Genomic DNA, 8,333 nt, shown 5'->3' with positions numbered 1-8,333 from the left:
AAAAAAAAAGAGCAATAAGGCTCCTTTTTTTTTTGGTGGGGGGGGGAGGAAAAAAGAAACACTACTTTTTTTTTTTTTTTTTTCCCCAGTCCCTGATACCCTGATTCCACGCAAGATGAAGACCTTGAAACAAACCCCATAATTCAGCAGAAGTCACCGAACAGAGACCAATGTTCATGCCAAATCCAAACTGCCATTTGCCAGAACAGTCCCTCACCAATCCTCTAGCACTTGCCAACCCATTTTTTAATCGAGAACCATCTGTATTCAATTTGAAAAAGGATTCCGAGGGAGCTTGCTAGCCAATTTCTTTGATGGTTTTACTGGTACGAACAACATTGAGACCTGCTCTTGCAATATGGATATCATGAACCCACGATCTAATTTTCGTGACCATCTGAGTGCAGCAAGGGGCATTGTGAGTGAAGATAAATTGGTTGCGCCAGAACCAAATTTTCCAAACAGCAACGCCAAAAAAGCAGGCCCATTCATCCACAACCTTATTGATACCAGCCTTGCCCAAATTGAAGCATAACCAGTCACGGAGGTCAAGAGAGAAAAAGGATTGCTTGAACATACCTGGAACCAAATGATTCCAAATTCTTTTTGTCACAACACAATCGCGAAGAACATGGATTACATCTTCTTTTTCCTGTCCACAATATTCACAGTCCATAGAAATTTGGATGTGCCTCTTAAATAGCTCCTCTTTTGTTTTAATTCTTCCGTGCATTACCAACCATAAGAAGATACGAATCCTCTGGGGTCCTTTCCAATGCCAACTCAATTTCCATATATGGGCATCATTATTGGAGATTGGATTATTAAGGGAGATATAAGCTGACTTAGATGTGAACTTGCCTGATTTTGAGTGAGCCCAAAAATGTTGATCCTCGTTGTTGTCATCCAAAGGTGGTTTGATTGCTGCAATTTGGAGAAGAATCTGATTGGGAAGAAAATGACCAAACATGCTCCAATTCCAATTTCCCTCAATATCCACAAAATCCGCCACACATTTATTCTTCAATTCATCCGGTAGTTGAGTTATAGTATGATTAGCAATGAGAAGCTCTTCCGAAACCCAACTTTGATGCCAAAAATTTACCTTATTCCCTTTTCCAATCGACCATCTCGTGCCCTGCAACACATACTCCCATATTCTGCTTATGCTTTTCCGGAGATAAGAGCTGCGTTTATTCTCAAGCTTAAAGGGAATAAAATCTAAATCAAGCCCATATTTTGATCTCAAAACCCGAATCCAATGACTATGAGTATAGGTTAGCACATTCCATCCAATTTTCATGAGGAGAGCATTGTTCATGTTTGTAAGATTTTTAAAACCTAGACCACCTTCAACTTTTGGAGAACAGATCATTTCCCAATTAATCAAACTGAGTTTACGGCTTCCATTCTTGCTCCCCCAAATAAATCTTTGAGAAATCCAATCAATTTTATCTAAAATTCCATGAGGGATCCTTGTTGTTTGCATGGCAAAAATGGGGATCGCCTGAATTACCGATTGAGCTAGAGTAATTCTTCCAGCAAGGGAGAGATGCATTGCATTCCATCCAGACAATTTTTTATCAACATTATCCATAATTTCTTGATAAGTGGCTTTTGTCACTCTGTTGTGAAGTAAAGGCATTCTAAGATATTTGCCAAGATTATCTGTAGCGGTAAATCCCAATGAATCACTGATTTTCCTTGCCTTTTCTGTAGTAACATTCTTTGAGAAATAAACCCGGGTCTTCTGTTTGCTAATCAACTCTCCCGAACAACTACAAAAAATATTCAGCACATTATTGATCACATGGGCTTGGTTGCAAGAAGCCTCAGCAAGAAGAAGTAGGTTGTCCGCAAAAAAGAGGTGAGTAAGAGGAACACCATTTCTCGAGAGTCGTATAGGACACCAACTTCCATTTCTTACTGCCAAATTAATTGCATGACTAAGGCACTCGATACATAGAACAAAAATATAAGGAGAAAGAGGGTCACCCTGTCGGATTCCCCTAGACGAAGTGAATTCTTCAGTGATCTCCCCTTCCCATAAAATTTGCATTCTAGCCGTAGTAATGCACTCCATTGTAATCCGAATAAACTCTTTAGGCAGTCCAACATCCTTAAGAGTATCATGAATAAAGTCCCACCTAAGCTGATCATAAGCTTTCTCAAGGTCCACTTTGATAGCAATCTGCCCGATGTTTCCTCTTTTGTTTCTCATGGTGTGGATAATTTCTTGCGCCATCACAATATTCTCTGTAATTTGCCTTCCAGGAATAAAGCTTGTCTGGGTTGGTTCGATCAACTCCGGTAGAATTCCCTTTAACCTATTTGCCAAAATTTCTGTAACAGTTTTATACATCACTGGACATAGGCTAATGGGACGGAACATCCTCAAGTTGGTGGGGTTGTTTGTTTTTGGGATAAGGACAATAAGGGTCTTATTAAGCTCTGGAGGGAGGGGATTGCCTTTAAAAATATTGCTCACAAGTTCACAAACTGATGAGCCCACCACATCCCATTGCGACTGGTAGAAGAGAGCATGAAGGCCATCAATTCCAGGAGCTTTTAGAGGGTTCATTCCGAAAATTGTAGCTTTAATTTCCTCGTTAAGAACAGTTCTGCTAAGATCAGCTAAACTGTACTCATCAATTCTTGGAAAAGCATTAGTAATCGGGAAATTAAAACTCACTTCATCATTACAAGAAAAAAGTTTCGAGAAAAAATCAATGGCATGGGACTTGATCTCTTCTTTATTATAAATCCACATACCCTCGCTGCTCTGGATTGCATCCACTCGGTTTCTCCTTCTTCTCGTTATTGTTTTTCTGTGAAAGTTAAATCCAGTTATTTCTTAAAGTTCTAGAAATATTACTAAATAAATATTGAATATTGCTATTAGGAAGACAAAAGATTAAGCCCATTTAATTTGATCAGTCTTGTGCGTAGAAAAAAAAATACAAACAAAAAAGTGTATGACTAACGAGTGAATAGATAAATAATGCACCAAAACCAAACAAGAAGAAGTCACCAATAAAGGAATGTTATAGAAAAGTGTTTCCAAAGCAAACTGCATGTGTTTTGAATTTGTCTTTGGAGAACACTGTTAGCCAGTCGTGATTCCATCCACTTTCTTGGATGGATAATTGTGCATCCATATGATCTAGGCATGTTGGATTGGACTGAACTAGTTTTTAATAATCCATATATCTGAGGAGGACAAAGTATCACAGTAAGACAAGAAAATACCAATAGCTATTAACTAATTACCAAGCAAACAGACAAGAACCAAGTTGGTGGATGAAGAGCATTTGAATAAAAAAAACATTTTCCTCTGGGATAGTGTTGACAAGACTAAAATGGTTTCACGTAGCCAAGCAATAATATCAGCCACAAGATGTACTCTAAATACTAGAAGATTAAAGCAATAATATTAGCTCTTTGTAAGTTCCAACTTTCATTTTGTTTAATAATATATATCTATTTTTATTTTTAGCTTTTCTTAAAGTGGTGTCGTTAATTTATTTTTACATGGCAACGTGGGATACTATTTTGATTTTTCAACTCATTCATATTTTTTTTGAAGATTTTTTTAATATTAGATATTACTTTAAAGAATCAAAAACTTATCACATAAAGTTTGCAACTTCGACGTCAAACATGAAACGGACGAGAATATTCTGGAATATTCTTTATTTTAGCTTTATCCAAAACTTGCAACATCGCACGTCAAACATGAAATCCGACCGTCAGACATGCAACAACTGACGTTAAATATAAAACTTGCAATACTTCACGTGAAATATACGACTTATCACGTCAAGTTCACAACATGGACATCAAACATGAAACGGGGGAGAATATTCGAGAATATTCTTTATTTTGGCTTTATTCAAGACATGCAACCTCTAACATCAAACATGCAATCGCGACGTTGGGTATGCAACAACTAACGTTAAACATGAAACTTGCAACACTACATGTAAAATATACGACTTATCACGTCAAGTTCGCAACATGGACGTCAAACATGAAACGGACGAGAATATTCAAGAATATTCTTTATTTTGGTTTTATCCAAAACTTGCAACATCGGACGTCAAACATGAAATCCGACCGTAACACATGCAACAACTGACGTTAAACATGAAACTTGCAACACTTTACGCGAAATATGAAGCTTATCACGTAAAGTTCGCAACTTCGACGTCAAACATGAAACGGACGAGAATATTCCAGAATATTCTTTATTTTGGCTTTATCCAATACATGCAACTTCTTACGTCAAACATGAAATCAAAACGTCGGACATGCAATAACTAACGTTAAATATGCAACTTGCAACGCTTTATGTGAAATATGAAACTCATTACATAAAGTTCGCAATTTCGACGTCAAACATGAAACGGACGAGAATATTCTGAAATATTCTTAATTTTGGCTTTATTCAAAACATGCAACATCTTACGTTAAACATGCAATCGGGACGTCGGATATGCAACAACGGACGTTAAACATGTAACCTACAATACTCAATGTGAAATATGCAACTTATCACGTAAAGTTTGCAACTTCGACGTCAAACATGAAACGAACGAGAATATTCGAGAATATTCTTTATTTTGGCTTTATCCAAACATGCAACATTTAACATTAAACATGAAACCGAGACGGCCGACATGCAACACAATAGACAATTCAACAACCTGCAACATTGCACGTGAAATATGCAACTTATCACGTAAAGTTCGCAACTTCGACGTCAAACATGAAACGGACAAGAATATTGGACAATATTCTTTATTTTGGCTTTATTCAAGACATGCAATAGCTTATGTCAAACATGCAACCGTGACGTCTGACATGCAACGACAGACGTTAAACATGAAACTTGCAATACTTAACGCGAAATATGCAGCTTACCAATTAAAGTTCGCAACTTCGACGTCAAACATGAAACGGACAAGAATATTCGAGAATATTCTTTATTTTGGCTTTATTCAAGACATGCAACAGCTTACCTCAAACATGCAACCGTGACGTCCGACATGCAACAACGAACGTCAAACATAAAACGTGCAACACTTCACGCGAAATATACAACTTACCACGTAAAGTTCGCAACTTCGACGTCAAACATGAAACGGACGAGAATATTCAAGAATATTCTTTATTTTGGCTTTATTCAAGACATGCAACAGCTTACGTCAAACATGCAACCGTGACGTCCGACATGCAACGACTGACGTTAAACATAAAACTTGCAACACTTCACGCGAAATATGCAACTTACCACGTAAAGTTCGCAACTTCAACGTCAAACATGAAACGGACGAGAATATTCGAGAATATTCTTTATTTTGGCTTTATTCAAGACATGCAACAGCTTACGTCAAACATGCAACTGTGACGTCCGACATGCAACGACGGACGTTAAACATGAAACTTGCAATACTTCACGCGAAATATGCAACTTATCACGTATAGTTCGCAACTTCGATGTCAAATATGAAACGGACGAGAATATTCGGGAATATTCTTTATTTTGGCTTTATTCAAAACATGCAATATCGTACGTCAAACATGAAATCCAACCGTCGAAAATACAACAACAGACGTTAAATATGAAACTTACAACACTTGACGCGAAATATGCAACTTATCACGTAAAATTCACAACTTCGACGTCAAACATGAAACGGACGAGAATATTCGCGAATATTCTTTATTTTGGCTTTATTCAATACATGCAACATCTTACGTTAAATATGCAATCGAGACGTCGGACATGCAAAAACTGACGTTAAAATTGAAATACTATTTTTTTCATTTTCAATTTCTTTATTTTTTGCCATTTTATTTAATTATATTATATTGTATTATAGGGTTTGTATTATATTATTTAATTTCTTTATCTTTTGCTATTAAGTATATTATAAAAAATTATTTTTGACATTTTATTTAATTTTTTTCATTTTTATATTGTATTTTTAATATATATTTTTTAAAAAATATGGTGCAACTGGTTTGTTAACTGGCTGCACCAAGTCTTTGGTTGCCAAATGGCAGCCAAAGACAGCTGGGCTCTCTTTTTTAGAGCCCGGCATGGTGTCGGGTACAATGCTAACAGCATTGTAGCCAAACCCTTATGTCCTTGTAAAAAGTACTTATCGAGGGTAAATAATACCCTCAGATATATTTAGTTAATAACACAATTTTTTTGTTAAACTGTGTTATCAACTAAATATATCTATGTAAAACAGCCATCGCATTTGAGACTAAAATTTTACAAGACTCATTTTGTTAGAATAAAATTTCATTCTATTTAAAATTTTAATAGAGCTCTTTGCCCCTCTAAACAAGCAAGATCAGGCGAAATGCTTCGCTGACAACGGAAGCCCAGCAACGCCAGCTATAACATCATTATGATGATGTTGCCTGTGGAAATTGATCAACTGTACAATTTTTTTTCTTGTTCAATTTCTTACTTTCCAAGACTTCTATTTGGTCTTACTGGAAAATGAGAAAGGTTAACACCCGTAACTATTTAGAGCTGCTGTAAGGCCAGTTTAAGGCAATGGAAAGGATGTAGCAATGAAAAGTGAGGTAAGATATGGATTAGTTAGGCATCTTGGGCGATTTCTGTTTTCAATTTTTCTTTTGGGCTTTCTAAACCCTAGTTTGTATTCGCATTTCCACAATTACAGATTAATGGTGGTGAAAGTTTCACTTTATTGTCTGTTATATTGATGGCCGATGTTAGCAGACTAAAGCAAAAGTGATTAAAGTTCACTTTTAGCTTGTGTGATTCTGTTATTATGTATAACTTGAGTCCTCCAATTTTTTGTTCACTTTATAAATAGTTTGTCTGCTTAATTAAAGAATGAATGATTTTATATCCCCTGTGATTTGATCTAAATTACAAGTAGTTATTGACATGTTATTTTCATAATCCACAATCACAATTTAGATGTAAATAGGAAGAAATTTGATCAAGGTAACTTGAGAAATTCATAATAGCTCACAGTAGAAATTGTACTGGTCATTAATGAGTTTTATCAATGTTACTATTTGTAAACACTATTGTAACAATAATATGAGAATTAGTCAATAAAAGTGAGTAGAGATCCTGGTGCCATAAATCATGCATCAGGGTCAAGGATGGTCAAACAAGAGATCTTGGTGTCACAAATCCTGTACTCGGGTCAATGAAAGTCAAAGAGATCTTGGTGCCATAAATTCTTCACTAGGGTTACGAATAATCAAAGAAAAGATTTTAGTGTGATAAATCCTGCACCAGGATCAAGGATAATCAAAGAAGAGATTCTAGCGCGCCTTAAATCCTGCATTAGGGTCAAGGATAATCAAAGAAGGGATTCCTCTATCTTACATGCATGTAAGATACATCCCTCTCACATGAACAGTGCGTGAGCCCCACATATGCACTGTTCATGTGAGGGGAATGTATCTTACATGCATGTAAGATAGGGATTGCCTCAAAGAAGAGATTCTAATACCTTAAATCATGAAAGTCAAAAAAGAGATTCGAGTGCCATAAATTCCGCACTAGGGTCAAGATGGTTAAAAAGAAGATCTTACTATTACAAATTCTACACCAAGGCCCAAAAAAGTCAAAGAGAAATCCCGATACCATAAATCCTGCCAGGGTCTCAAAGTCAAAGAAGAGATCCCGGTGCCATATATCCTGCACCAGAGTCAAGGATTGTCAAAGATCTTTCTATTATAAATTCTACACCAGGGTTAAAGAAAGTCAAAGAAGGTCAGGGATCATTAAAAAATAGATCATGGTATTATAAATTCTACATAGGGGTCAAAGAAAAGTCAAAGAAGAGATATTGGTGCCATAAATCATGTGCTAGGGTCATAGATTGTCAAAGAAGAGGTTTTGGTGCCGTTAATCCTGCACCATGGTCATGAAAGTCAAATAAGAGATCCTAGTGCCATAAATCTTACATCATAGTCAACAATAGTAAAGGACCAGATCCTAGTGTTATAAATCCTCCGTTAGGATAAAGAAAAGTAAAAAAAAAAAAAAGAGGTCTTAGAACCATAAATCCTACACTAGAGTCATGAAAGGCAAAGAAGAAGTCTCGGTGCCATAAAATTTGCACCAGGGTTAAGATATTAAAAGAAGAAATCCTAATGTCATAATCTTACAGAGCCAAAGAAGAGATTTTGGTGCCATAAATCCTACACAAGGGTCTTGAAAGCCAAAATACAAATCCTAGTGCTATAAATCCCACAGTAAGGTCAAGAATAGTCAAAGAAGAGATTCTGGTGCCATAAATTGTACACTAATGTGAAGGATAGTT

The sequence above is a fragment of the Citrus clementina genome, unplaced genomic scaffold, assembly GCF_000493195.1.
Source record: "Citrus clementina cultivar Clemenules unplaced genomic scaffold, Citrus_clementina_v1.0 scaffold_4, whole genome shotgun sequence".
Lineage (NCBI taxonomy): Eukaryota > Viridiplantae > Streptophyta > Magnoliopsida > Sapindales > Rutaceae > Citrus > Citrus x clementina.
This window is presented reverse-complemented; position numbering follows the sequence as displayed.